Source organism: Mus caroli, chromosome 6 (assembly GCF_900094665.2).
Source record: "Mus caroli chromosome 6, CAROLI_EIJ_v1.1, whole genome shotgun sequence".
In the NCBI taxonomy this organism is placed as follows: Eukaryota; Metazoa; Chordata; class Mammalia; order Rodentia; family Muridae; genus Mus; species Mus caroli.
The window spans coordinates 103,457,897-103,472,492 of NC_034575.1; the positions used below are offsets into that span (position 1 = coordinate 103,457,897).

General features: G+C 42.2%; 1 long non-coding RNA gene across 1 annotated transcript in view; it reads right to left on the reverse strand.

Annotated features, from left to right (window-relative positions):
• Window positions 1-13,697, reverse strand: part of LOC115031281 — a 21,196-nt gene extending 7,499 nt beyond the window's left edge. The window contains exon 1 of the long non-coding RNA XR_003836880.1: window positions 13,396-13,697. This is a non-coding gene — a long non-coding RNA (uncharacterized LOC115031281). The remainder of the gene's footprint in view (window positions 1-13,395) is intronic.
• Between the last annotated feature and the right edge of the window lie 899 nt (window positions 13,698-14,596).

A 14,596-nucleotide genomic window follows, 5' to 3' on the forward strand; every position in this document is an offset into this window, starting at 1 on the left:
CTGCCAATCCATGAGCATGGGAGATCTTTCCATCTTCTGAGATCTTCTTTGATTTCTTTCTTCAGAGACTTGAAGTTCTTATCATACAGATTTTTTACTTGCTTAGTTAAAGTCACACCAATTCATTTTTATATACTATCATATCATCTGCAAATAGTGATATTTTGACTTTTTCCTTTCCAATTTGTATCCCTTTGATCTCCTTTTGTTGTCTAATTGTACTAGGACTTCAAGTACTATATTGAATAGGTAGGGAGAGAGTGGGCAGCCTTGTCTAGTCCCTAATTTTAGTGCTATTGCTTCACGTTTCTCTCCATTTAGTTTGATGTTGGCTACTGGTTTGCTGTATATTGCTTTTATTATGTTTAGGTATGGGTCTTGAATTCCTGATCTTTCCAAGACTTTTATCATGAAGCGGTGTTGGATTTTGGCAAATGGTTTCTCAGCATCTAATGTGATGATCATGTGGTTTTTGTCTTTGAGTTTGTTTATATAGTGGATTACACGTGATTTTTTAAATTTTATATTGGGCTGGAGAGATGGCTCAACAGTTAAGAGCACTGACTCCTTTTCCAGAGTCTTGAGTTCAATTCCCAGCAATCACATGGTGGCTCACAACCATCTGTAATGGGATCCCAAGTCCTCTTCTGGTGTGTCTTTAAAGAGCGACAGTGTACTTACATACATAAAATAAATAAATATTTTTTTAAAAAGTTTTATATTGATTCTTGTCAATATCATATTTAAAAGATGGTGAAAATGCCCCCCAAAAGTAATAGTTTATATGATTAAATTGTTTCTGTAGTAATGATAATTTATTGTTTGTGACCCCATTATATTTGAGCGTGATAAATAAATCTCCTGGTTTGTTTTCAATGCCTGCTCAGCAGAATGAAGCTCTCATTTTTAAACCCTAATACAGAACTACAATGACCCAGAGGTTTCTCTTATTTGATGTTAATAGAACAACTATATGAAAATCTTATTTGTTATAACACAATTTATGGTTTTACTGAAAGATGAGAAAAACAAATTTACAGAAACTACATAGTAATTTATGGACCCAAGAAGGTCATTATTTTATTACCCATTCAAATATCACCACCTCGGTGAAAGCCAAGGCATAAGCAAAGATGATGGAATTTAGAAACATTCAGTGTTTCTGCCAACTTTCACTCACATTTACAGCCAGCCTTGTATGTGGCTTCGCTCGTCTGGTTATGAGGACACTTTTATCCACAGTTCTCCCACAGCTGTCCTTGCCTTGATGCTTATCAAGGAGACAAGGGAACAACTCCCTGGCAAGGCTAATACAGTTCTCAAAGTATCAAGGTAACTCATAGAGACTCTACGCTCCTTGCCTCCTTACCCCATGCTTCTTTGTGGCCTACGCCCTTGGCCACCAGCTTTGGATTCCTCCCATCTCTTCCCACAAGAAGCCCTCTGCCTTTAACATTCAGTGTCTTATCATCATTTAAGGTGGCTGCCAGATTTCTAAACATAGCATTGCAGCAGGTCACTGAAAATCTCTTTCTCTTACCTTAAGCCTTGATAACAGTATTGTCTTCTAGAGGATGTTTAACTTGACCTTCAAAGGGCAATACTCATATGTGTGTGTATGTGTGTGTGTGTGTGTGTGTGTGTGTGTGTGTGTACACATATATATGTACTTGTTACTTTAAATTATACTTCCTCCCTCACCACTGTTGTTGCAGAATACTCATTATTTTCTTCCCTCTGGTGATCTTTTCAAATATGGCTGTAATTTCTTGCTGTCTGTCCCTTACACTTATTTTTTACATGACTATTAGACTCCTGAAAATAACAAGACAGCTAATAATATATTCTTCTCCACCATTTCTTACTCCCTTCCTACTTCCCTCTCTCTCCTCCCACCATTTCATCCCATGTCTTGTTTCCATCTGATACCACCTAATTGTGCATCAATTTCATCAGCCTGAAGTCACCTTGTCAACATCTTTATCAGCCACACACCCAGCCTTATGACATACAACCATGGTTAAATGGGGAAATACAAATGACCTGATCTACCCCAGATCCATCTGTGTTATGTCATACATGGCTAACCTGATAATCCTTTGGTCCAGACATGTTGAATAGGCATACGAATTGACAAAGACAACCAATTACTAAGCAAGGACATCACTCATTCCAACTCTATACCCAATGATGTTTTCCCACTATGCCCACTCTCTACACCTCCCTCCATCACTTGACTGGTTGTACCTCTTCATAAGCTGCCACTACAAATCATTTAAACAGCACACAGGGGAGAGTGGTAACATACAAATCTAGATTGCCTTTAATCAAGTCTGAGCCATTTTCTTGATTAATGATTGATGTATGGAGGTCCAGTCCACTCAGGACAGTGCCACCCCTGAGCAGGTGGGCCTGCGGTAGAAAAGAAAGCAAACTAAGCAAGCCATGAGAAGCCAGCAGCATTCCTCCATGGCCTCTACTTCAGCTCCTACCTCAGCTTCTCTCAAGAGATTGTAATCTGAGACACAAATAAGCCAAATAATTTTTTTCCTCTCCAAATTACCTTGGTTATAGTGCTTTATTACAATAACAGAAACCAAACAAAGACAAACTGTGCCTCCTAGTTTACATCTGAACATAACTGGATCCCTTCTATTTGAGTTTTGGGGTTTTGTAAGAATTGTTTGCTGGCCACTGTGTATCCCTTATCTACCTAACTCCTGCAAACAGCATAAGATCCACTTCCTCTCCAGGAGCCAACTCACGTCTTCCCCAGCTCTAGCCACAGCAACCCTTGATGTTCAAACACAGCTCAGAAATGTAGATCCTTAATAGACACCAGCATCCACTCCATCCAAATGTGCTTTGCTAAAATTGTTCTCAAAGTTTTGGCTTGTTCAGAGTAAGTTATATATTAGCAATTATATTGTGGACCTTTTCCTTAATGTCTTCAAGATAGATAAATAAATCATTAAAAGTAAGAAGAATAAAGTTTTTAAAATTCTGTTACTTATTCAGTCAGCCAATTAACTCACAAATGTTTGTTAATTATTCTCATACATTCAAGATTTATAAAGTTAGGACCCTGCACTTATAACTTATTCGGCAAATGCTTTTGAGCCCCTAATCTATTACATGCTGGAGAATTAAAAACAAAAAGCATTCTTAATTCTCAAAGCACTTAGTCTCCCTTAATAGAAAATCTACAGACATTCTGAATGAGAGCCATTTGCACGGGTCTCATATGGTCTTTGGGTGCCTATATAGTACAGGACCTGCACATGCCAACTTGGCACCTTGCCCAAATGAGTAACCAGCAGAGGGAAGTTGTCAGAGAGGCTCAGGAAGACCAGATACAAGACTGTCTATGGCAGACAATGAGAATCTGTATGTAGCTGTCAGAAGTAATAAAGATACGGATAGAAACAAGAGATGGACAAGATGGAGGATGAAAAGTTATGCAAGCTGAGAAATGACCCTGCACTGTCCACCAACTCAGGTGCATTAACATGAAGATGCGCTGAAATGCCTTTGTCATCACTGGAAGAGAAACAGCCAGGAGAACTCGAAGCCTCAGACATAGAGTTTGTACAACTTTTTTGGTTTTTTAGTCACAAAATTCAAGTGTGAACTGTAAAAAGGGGGGCAAAAAAAAAAAAAAAAAACAGAACACCACCACCAACAAACCTTGATTGTGATGCTGGGAAAAGGGCTCCCTGGGCAAAGTGCATGCCATGTGAGCATGAGGCCAGAAGGTCAGAGTCCCAGAGCCTCAAAAACCATGCATGGGACTGCAAGTCTTAGTACCAAAGAGGCAGAAACCAAAGGGATGCCTCGTGGTCAATGGCTAGTCAGACTGGTCAGTCATTGAGCTCCAGGTTCAGTGAGAGATTCTATCTCAAAAAACAAGGCGGAGAGCAATGGAAGAAGGCACCGAACTTCAACCTGAAGCATGCAGATGTGCCTACACATGTGTCTACACTACCTACCCAAAACCTGAAGCATGCAGATGTGCCTACACACACGTGCACACATTACCCTCCACACACAGTAAAATAAAATGATCTGAGTTTTCTACTTCTTCCCACAAACACTGATTTTTCACCCCAACCCTGTACTCCTAGTGAAAGATGTCTGCACGGTAGCTTTCATATTCAGACACTGCCTCTTTGAATATTTAACCATCAAAACTGACTTAAAGTTTCACAAGAGCACATCTTGTTCTGAACTGGCTGTACCCAAAAATGAAAAAAAAAAAGTCACAAAGAACATCACACAGGCTGGCATTGTTGCCAGAAAAGCACATCTGCCAAATTTGTTCTCGTCAAACCCAAGTCCTGGCCACTAGAACAGCATTTAAAAAGGAGATAAACAGGAGAGGAGAAAAAAAGAAAAACATGATCAAACAGGGACTTGGGCAAGCATGTCTCCCTACAGGAAACAGCGGGACCTGGGATGACGGGACCTGGGGAGATCAGAGCAAGTTCTGGTATTTTAAAGGGGACCTAGAACCCTAGTATTTATTTATACAGGTTAGGCTTTTTTCTTCCATTTCTGCTATGAACTTATATATAAATACAATGTGTGTATTTATATATACATATTGCTTTCCATTTTTAATATTCCAAACAGATAAAAATGTGTTCTTTTCACCACATAATCGTACAGTATCCGATTTTAAAATATCTTTAAATTTTTCTCAGAGTCTGGGGACTAGGGAGATAGCTCATCTGAGGAGATTCCCTGGTTAAGTATGAGTTCAGTAATGTGGGAATGAACCCGTGTTCAGTCTCCATAACCCACATAAAACCCCAGCTGTAATGAGGCATACTTATAATCGCAGCATTGGAGGCTGGGGGCCTGGGGACAGGCGAATCTCAAGTATGAATCTTGGGTTTGCTGGGCACACAAACGTTAACTTTTACTTTGTTCTTTTCTATCTATGAAGAAAGTCATTTGAAGTACTCTGGCCCCAGTTTCAGCCCGTAAAGAATGTTGCTCTGGGGACACAGAATAAGAATTCACCTCTTGTCACAGTGCCAACCTGCTTATAAGAAGAGTCTTGCAGAGATTACAAGACATAGAAGTTTGGGAACCATGATCATGGTACAAAACCTCCAGTTTCCAACAACAACAAAAGCACATGGCAAGTATAACTTAAAGGCTACATAGCATCAGGAAGTTGCTAGAAGATCCACTTTGTCCTCAATCACACAAATATTAAAACCTCTGGTCATTTAGCAATATTTAGTAAGCAGCCACTGTGTAGGAGCAACTATAGAGGAGTTTCGATCTATACTAAGGCTTATGGTAGCTACTGGTGCTTGAAGCATTATAAAGCCTTGGTTTCAGGGACTAGAGAAAAGACACACAGCCTGCTCAGTTCATAGCGCCCACTGAGGTAGCTCACAACCACTTGTAACTTCAGCTGCAGGAAATCTAATATCCTTTCCTGGTCTCCAATGCACCTGCAGTAAATAAGGTGTGCATGCTAGCACATGTGCATGTATACACACACACACGACACTTTAAAATAAAATAACCTACTTATATCAGGTTTTCAGGTTTTCTTTGGCTGGCACTGCCTTTGTACTAACTCCCAGGGGGTCTACAACAGGTCTGTGCCAAAGGTGAGGACCCTTCCCAACTCTTTGTTTTGTTTTGTTTTGTTGCTACTCAAATAAGAGGTAAGAAATACAAACTAAGGAAGTCCCAAATAACAAGGCCACCAAAATGATCCAGGAATAACTCACTTAATCTAATGTCTCTATGCAGTTTTCCAGAAAGCCCTCCCTTCCATTTCTCTGTAAGAGAGAGGGTTCAATATAATTCAAATCCACTTTTCACACATACTACAGCCTAATCTCCCAAGAGGCAAGAGGTTTCACAGCTAAGAAGGTAAGAACAGAAACTTCAGGCTTATAATCCTAGGACTGATTTTGATCCAACAAACTAAGTCCTCTGAGAGAACACTCAGGAGAATGTATTTTGGACAGTCTCTTAAAAAAAACGCTTCTAGTACAAGTTGGGCCTGGTCCAGAGACCAATCCTGCAGATCCTAAGATGGACTAAAGGGATGAGGTGTTGGGCTATGATGAGACTAAGTAGCATTCGAGGCCTCTCTGACTCTTAGACCATGCTTATTAACTCTCAGAGGCACATGAGGTCAGAACCAGCCTGAATGAGCGAGATGTAGAAAAAGTCAGTTTTATTAACTCAGCAAGGGACCCGGCTTACCAAACCACAGGCGGAGAAGCCTCCGTATTAGAACTTCAGGCACTTAGGAGGTCACTGTCAATTGTGGGCAGCGGGCAGAGTGGAAAGAATCTGCTCCAGGGCATGGAACTGATTAACAGGGCATCACTTCTGCAAACTGGAGTCATTTTCAGCCAAGAGTGAACCAAGCTGCATATCCCAGGCTACTATTTCAGCCACAAAACGCTGAGAAGACTGTACGCTCGACCACAAGAAGACCTGGGCTTGATTTCCTCACCACCACCACTGTCCAGCCCTAAGACAGCTATTCCTGAACCCTGCAGTAGAATTTCCCCTCTGCTGAGCTCAGCTGGCTCTTCTCAGACTCAAAGTAGGATAAAGTACAGCAGAGTCCCTGTGTCGGGGCATATAACATGGGTACACCCTTTCCTGTGCTGTCAACTGCTACACAGGGCTAGCGATATCCATCACTATTAAGATAATTGTGTGTTTTAATATACCATATGGACTCCAGGAATGTGTCCTACCAACATATTGCCACAAATTGCCAAAGATAAATAAGAAAGAACTGGTCTGCTGAAACACTTTTTTAACAATGAAGATTTAAAAAAAAAAAAAAACCCAGATACTTAGGGTAAAGGAATGTTTAAGTCAAATCAATTGTTTTAAAATGAACTATACCTAGGCTTGAGAGATGACTCGGAGGTTAAAAACTGCTGTTTCAGAGAGCCGGAGTTTGCTTCCTAACACCCAGGACGAGTGAATCAAACCACCTCTAGGGGATCTAACACCATAGAAGGTCCCTGCATTCACATATTCACACAGACACACACACGTACACAGAGAGACATATAGACAGACACACACACACTCATAATTTAAAGCAACAATAATCATCTAGGGGTTGGAGAGATGGCCCAATGGTTTAAGAAGAGCAGAGGATTCAGGTCTGATTACCAGCAATCACATGGCAGCTGTGAATCACCTGTAACTCTAGTTCCAGAGAATGCCACCCATCCTTCGTGGCCTCTGAGAGCACATATACTCACATGCACATATACACAGACACAAGCATATACAGAGACACAAGCATATACACCAACACAAGCATATACACCAACACAAGCATATACACATAATTTAAAAATGAAATATTTTAAAAGGTGCACTTTAAAATGTTAAGAAGGAGGGGTTGGAGAGATGGTTCAGTGAATAAGGAGCACTGTCCCCTCTTCCAGAAGACTGGGGTCCAATTCCCAGAATTACATGGCAGTTCACAAGTGTCTGCAACTCCAGTTGCAGAGATCTACTAACCATCCCCACACAAACATACATACAGACAAACCACCAATGCATCTTAAATAAATAAATAAATAAATAAAAATCTTAAGTAAACTTAAAGGTGAGCCATCCCCACAGCAACACACAGGAACTTCACAGGGTGTATAAGATATAGTATTATCTATAGATTCTTTTTCTTTCAGTGCTGGGTATCAAACTCTCACACCATCACAAATGTTAAGCCGGTATTTATTCACCAAATTATATAACCCAGCTCCACCTTGTTTTATAAAAGCAAGGTTTTATACAATACACATCATTTCTATGTGTGAGCACAGACATAATTGTGTGTATCAGCTGATTCTGTACATACTAGCATACATATGTAGTACTGTTTATAAAGGCATAGAATAACCTGGAAAGAGACTATTGACAATGATAACCTACTGCCATGGGTTTGAAAGATCAGAACTTACAGAATAAAAGAGAAGCACCAGATAGAGAGCGGGGGTGGCGGGGAGCAACATTTTATGTTGTGTTGTTTGTTTGTAAAAGTCTCTCTACATAGCTAAGGCCAAGGCCAGCCTCAAATCAACAGTCCCCCTGCCTCAACCTCTACTTACTCCTTTGAGTTGCTAGTTTTACCCCAGGTATTCATTACATATGATACATTTTTAAAATACAGATTTTTCTGGGGGAAACTTGATAGCTATTAATAATACTTTTTAAAGATTATAATATAATCACATTATTTCTCTCCTTTTCTCCCTCCCATATTCCTCTACTTGTTCTCTTTCAAATACATAGCCTCTGTTTTTCATTAATTGTTGTTCCCTGCATATATGCATATACGTTTATTTCCCTAAATATAACCTGCTCAGTCTCTATAATGCTACTTGTATGTATGTTTTCAGGGACCTTTGGTATTGGATAAGCAGTTGGTGTGCTCTTCTCTGGGGAAGAGCATTTCTCCCGCTCTCAGCATTCCAATATTCTTCCTGTAGAGCTGAGGCCCCATGGGCTTTCCCCCGTGCACTTTGGAATGTCTGTTGCTCACCTCACGTTACTATGCAGTCATGCTGGTGAGACTTTATGGGTGTAGCTTCTGACATGGGAAGACACAGTTTCCCAGCAAATCCTCTACTCTTCGATCTATTGTGACCCTTCTGCTCCGTCTCCTGCCATGTTCTCTGAGCCTTAGGTTTGGGGATATTCAGTAAATTCAGACTCTGAGACTAGGCTCCCCAGCTCTGCATTTTGACTGGTCGTGGTTCTCCGTAATGGTATCCACCCACTGCAAAGACAAGTTCTTTAATAAGGGATGATAGAAGATAATTCTTAAGAAAAATAATGTTTCCAAAAATCCAATTGAAAAGATGAGGAATCATTTCAAAGCTCTCTTTCTGCCTATTCTTTACAAAGCTAGCAGCTGGAGCAGGAGAGAGGATAGCTCAGCAGACAAGAGCACTGGCTGTTCCAGAAGTGGACCCAGGTCTGGTTCCCAGAATCCAAGGGATCTGACCTTGGTGGGCACCAGACACACTGGTGATGTACACACACCCATGTAGGCAAGACACTCACACACATAAACCACAAACAAATAAACAAATAAAAACAAACACCTGAACACTGACTCAAGAGAAGATGTACCCCATCTCGCTTAGCTTCTTCCTCTTAGCAACCCTAAATCCACAGCACCCCTAAATGAAAGGTTCTTCAAATTTGCAGATGATTTATTCAAAAACGGTAAGAAAACAATAAAATGAGTAACTACAAAGCCCATCTGGCCACTAGAGGGAGAACGTTACACATAAAAGTACTTTTGGCAGCCACCTTACAGCCGAAATGTGGCCACAGGAGGAGGTGCAAATGTTACCACCCACAAACACTGCTAAAAGCTCAGAGACCACAAACAATGGCCACTGGGTTCCAGTCTTTGCCTTCCCTTATATGTCCCGAAGCGAAGGCCTTCGCTAATACGATTATACACGTGATTGTGACTGCCCTGATGGTGGCTTTCTACCACTACCACTCAACTCTTTACAACTGTTCTGGAACAGAGGCAAAGGGCAGCTGGAAGCTGCCCCCAAACTATTTCTTAAGGAACAATGTTCCATTTTGAGCCCAGCAGCGAAGGTAAGAGAATAGGAAAGGTCAGCCTTGTTTCACAAAGACCAGGCGACTGAACTGTACACTTTTGCAGACTTTGAATGAGCACAGTGAATACACTTTTCCCCTTGCTCTTCAGAATGGATCTCAGCCCCTTCTATCAGCTTCACTCAGTTCACGCACTTGAACACAAATGAGCTGACGATGTATGCTGTGGTTGCCATTATTTCCAGCAAGATGACTTCTTTCCCATATACCCACCCTTCTACTTCACCTCTAAGACAAATTCTTTCTTTCTTTCTTTCTTTCTTTCTTCCTTCCTTCCTTCCTTCCTTCCTTCCTTCCTTCCTTCCTTCCTTTCTTTCTTTCTTTCTTTCTTTCTTTCTTTCTTTCTTTCTCTTTCTTTCTCTCTCTCTCTTTCTTTCTTCTTTGTTTGTTTGTTTGTTTTTTGAGACAGGATTTTTCTGTGTAGCCCTGGCTGTCCTGGAACTCACTCTGTAAACCAGGTTGGCCTCCAGCTCAGAAATCTGCCTGCCTCTGCCTCCCAAGTGCTGGGACTAAAAGCATGCACCACCACTGCCTGGGTGACAAATTCTTTCTTGAGAGTCATCTAATTATTTGTAAAAATAAGTGGTACATTTGGCAGGGAGGGGGAAGATGGGCTCAAAGTGTGTCTTTCCAAAAATGTGTGTCTCAACCTCCAATGTCTCATTAACTCACTGGAGGAACTGAGATGTGGCAAAGCAGAGACATTCCAAGTTGGGACTGGATTTAAGGCAAGTCAAGGGTCTATGCGTACATCACACTATACGACCTTAACAGCCCAGCCCGGGTTCTATGTCATCTATACGTACTTTCACTTGCTTTTCAAGCCGTAAATGCTTGTGAACTCAGTGAACTCAGTCAAAGCCATAGATCTAACAAGCAGTGGGACCAGATTTTAAATCATTGAATTCCACAGCCTGAAGCTCATGTTCTCAGCCACCTCCCACCTGCCTGTTTCTCCCTATGGACCTTTTGCTCAGCCTCATAATTTCTCAGACTCCATCCATGTTTCCTGTCACCAAAGGCACAATAAAGTCAAATATCCAATACCATAGCAGCAACAAAAACAGTAAGTCCTGATCCTACCTCATCCCACAGCTGCCCCAGGGCACCTTGCAGACACTTAAGAGTCCTAGTTTCCTATATGCCCACTGGGAATAATGACCCAAAACAACTAGTTCCTCCCACCACTGTGCTCCAGATCAAACTAGATCATGGGCATTAAGCACTCCTGAGCACCTAGGAGGTGCCTGAAATTGCTAGCTGCGAAGTGGAGTAATCACAAGCCATAGCATCAAGAAGTCAAACCTCAGCAGGGAAGAGCGAAGTGGGTGCTTCAGACAGCAAGAGCCTGGCCCTTCTCACTGACTTTGTAATACAGCCATCTCCTAAAGAGAAGACATTAAGGACACAGAGGGTCCCAGACCATTGTCCCCTCGAGTGAAGGCTTCCATGTGGAACACTTGTGGAAGTCTGACATTAGACTGATTCCAGCTATGAGACTTGTCCATACACCAGATGATGATGTTTCAAAGGCTATGTGGAAGATGTGACGTGCCATGGCAGTTTCTTGGAAGGTCATTTAAGCTGTTCTTAGAGTAATTTGTGCTCAGTTCTTGCTGGGCTGTCTTCAGAGGGGTTGGAGAAGGGTGGGTCATGTTCTTCAAAGACAAAGACAGGTAGTTACTGTGGGACCTTGCTTCTCTCCTAGAGAAGTCACTCTCAAAATTCTCACTCCTAGAAATGACAGAGAACTCAAAAGAAGCTATATACCATGAAGTCTCTCGAAAATTCTACAGTACACTCGTGTGATACTAGGAATGAAGAAGAAGGAGGAGGAGGAAGAAGAGGAAGAGGAGGAGGAGAAGACGACTACTACAGTAGTAGTAGTAGTAGTAGTAGCAGTAGTAGTTAATAATGTTGAAAATACTGCTGACTCACTGACCCTGAAGATGCTGGAGAAGCTCAGAGCCCCAAACCATAACACATGAACTGCTGAGCTAGGAAAGCCCTGTACCCTGTGAGTCCTTTCTCCCAAACCCTAATTGTTCCCTTGAACAACCTCTTAACCTTTAAATGTGGGAGCTGATGAAGTGAGAACGGAGATCCTGGACCTGTAATCACAGCAAAAAGGATACATTTAAATCATAAATCATGAGGCTGAACTAAACCAAACTCAAATCAGCTCAGAGAACAGTTCACCGGCTGGCCAAGATCTCACCAACTAAGACGCTGCCCCCGCTTTCCTGCTCTTTGCTAAATTGCTATGCTCATAAGTAACTTCTCCTTTAATTGAGATGCTGGGGATCAAACTAAGGGCCTTGGACATGCCCGGTAAGCATTCCGCCAGGGAATTACAAGGCCAGCCCCACGGGAGGCACTTTCATTGGGAGGCGGGTTAAAGAGGATGAGCTTCGGAATTACAGACAACGGCAAAGACCAGATCCAACTTTCCTTTTGTATAGACACTTTGTGCAGCAGACACACCATGGAGCAGAGGAGGGAATTTGCCAAGTCAGGGATCTGGAATATAACTTGTTAATTAATAGGCATCTGAGTAACACGTTCATGTAGCCTAGGCCAGTTTGCTCTTTGTTTATAGATGTAACTATAGCTGACCAGTCCTACCTGACTGTACCTATCTCTTTCTTTGCTTTGTCTTTTTTTTTTTTTTTTTGGTTTTTTTCGAGACAGGGTTTCTCTGTGTAGTCCTGGCTGTCCTGGCACTCACTTTGTAGACCAGGCTGGCCTCGAACTCAGAAATCCGCCTGCCTCTGCCTCCCGAGTGCTGGGATTAAAGGCGTGCGCCACCACGCCCGGCTGCTTTGTCTTTTTTTTTTTTTAAGATTTATGTATTTATTATATGTAAGTACACTGTAGCTGTCTTCAGGCACTTTTTCTGCTCGCTCTGGCCCCTCTCCCTCCTGTCCTGCTCTGGTCCTGCTCGGGCCCAAAGATTCATTCATTCATTACATGTAAGTACATTGTAGCTGTCTTCAGAAACCCAGAAGAGGGCATCAGATTTTATTATGGAAGTTTGTGAGCCACCATGTGGTTGCTGGGATTTGAACTCAGGACCTTCAGAAGAGCAGTCAGTGCTCTTAACTACTGAGCCATCTCTCCAGCAGTCTGCTTTGTTTTTTAATGTGGTGTGTGTGTGTGTGTGTGTGTGTGTGTGTGTGTGTGTGTACATGTATGTGTATACATACACAGCATACCTGTGGAAGTCAGAGCACACTTAGCAGGAGTCAGTTCCCTTCGTCCACAATATGGATCCCAGGTATCACATTTGGGTCATCACACTTAGCAGCAAGTGACCTAACTTACTGAGCCCCTACTCTGCTTTTAATATCAGATTCACAGCAGAAATGAGGACCTAGAAAACCATGAAGTACACCACGCTAAACACTGGAACTTGGCATTCTCTCCTTGGTCCATAATCCCCATAGGTGGGCATTATCACTAAATATATTTTACCTTGAGGAACAATGTTACCTGCCTAATGGTGGCTCGGAAGTGGACAGGAACAGAGGGACATATCCACAATGGCCTCCTTCAACATGATGCTGAAGACAATTACTAAAGGAAGAGATTCAAGACGCATTTTTCCGTGACACTTAAAGAAAGATAAGATTTTATTTGGCAAGTGCATAAAGGAAAAAGACTTGTAGCCTTTGAGAAAGCAAGCAACAAGCATGGACAGAATGCAGGCCAACCTTTATCAGCACATGAGGACAGCCTCACCTTTTTTCCTCTGGCAGCCGCTAGCTGATTTCATTTTCCTCCTAGGCTGAGTCTGAGCTTCGAATAGCACTTTAGTGAGGTGCCAAACCGACATGCTAGAAGTCACTCTGATAGCTTCCATTCCCCTCAGCAGATAAAGCACAGAGTTTGTCAAACAGGACCTAGATTCAGGCCAGGAGAGCCATTTTATCTCACCTTCAATTATTCTGAAATTCCAAAGACCCGATGAACCAGCCTTCTTGTGATGAAGGCTTTGGGGTCAATGACCATTTGGGGACAGGTCAGAATCTGAAGCTGGCCATTTCGATCCCTTGGTGTTAAGCCCTTGAATTTTCAGAACTCAAGTAGGGCAAGTTTCAAAATCTGGCGTTTCTTACTTCATAGCCTACCTAAATATCATCTGTAATGATTTTGCTTAATCAAAAAATTAATTAAACTCTGGCTCTAATGTTCTAAACACAACAGTGGGAAAAAGCAGCTCTGGCTAGCTGCCAAGGTTTCATCCCAGGCTCACGGAGTTAATAATTTCCATGGTGTTTTAAGCATGAGAAACACCAAAGGCCAGATTCTGTGGAACTAAGGTCTGTTCTGGGGGACTTTGTATTACAAGAAGCAAGTTTCAACCAATAAAAATGAAGCCAGCGGTCAGGAGCCTGACATTTGTGGTACCAGCTGGTATTAGCCGGAAAACTTAGCGATGAAGGCCGAAGGGCCTGAAAATGTCCTGTCAGTGTATCTACTGACCACACAAGTCTGGGAAATCATTCTAGGTGTGATGGGGTGGGGATGGAGGCATGGAGCTTTCCCAGGGACTTCTGGGTAAAATGAGGTCACTAGGCAAGCTGCTGCCCTTTCTCTCTCACACACACTCCTTGTGTACCACTGCAGCATCAGTCATTCTTCCCATGTATATTGCACTGCAGAAAGTGAATTTTCCACTGTGTGCACTTTATCCATTTTTTTCATATTTACTTGATTTTGTAATGTGTAGAGTGCTTTACCTCCCCGTGTGTCTGGATCATGAGAATGCGTAGTGTCTATAGGTACCAGAAGAAGATGTCAGATCCTCTGGAACTGGAGTTCCAGGTGGCTGTGGGCAGCCACGTTAAGTGCCAGGAACCAAACCCAGATCCTTAGGGCCAGAGGATGTGGATCTGCACTCCATCTTAGGCCACACAACAGGAAGGAAGCGAAGAGATCA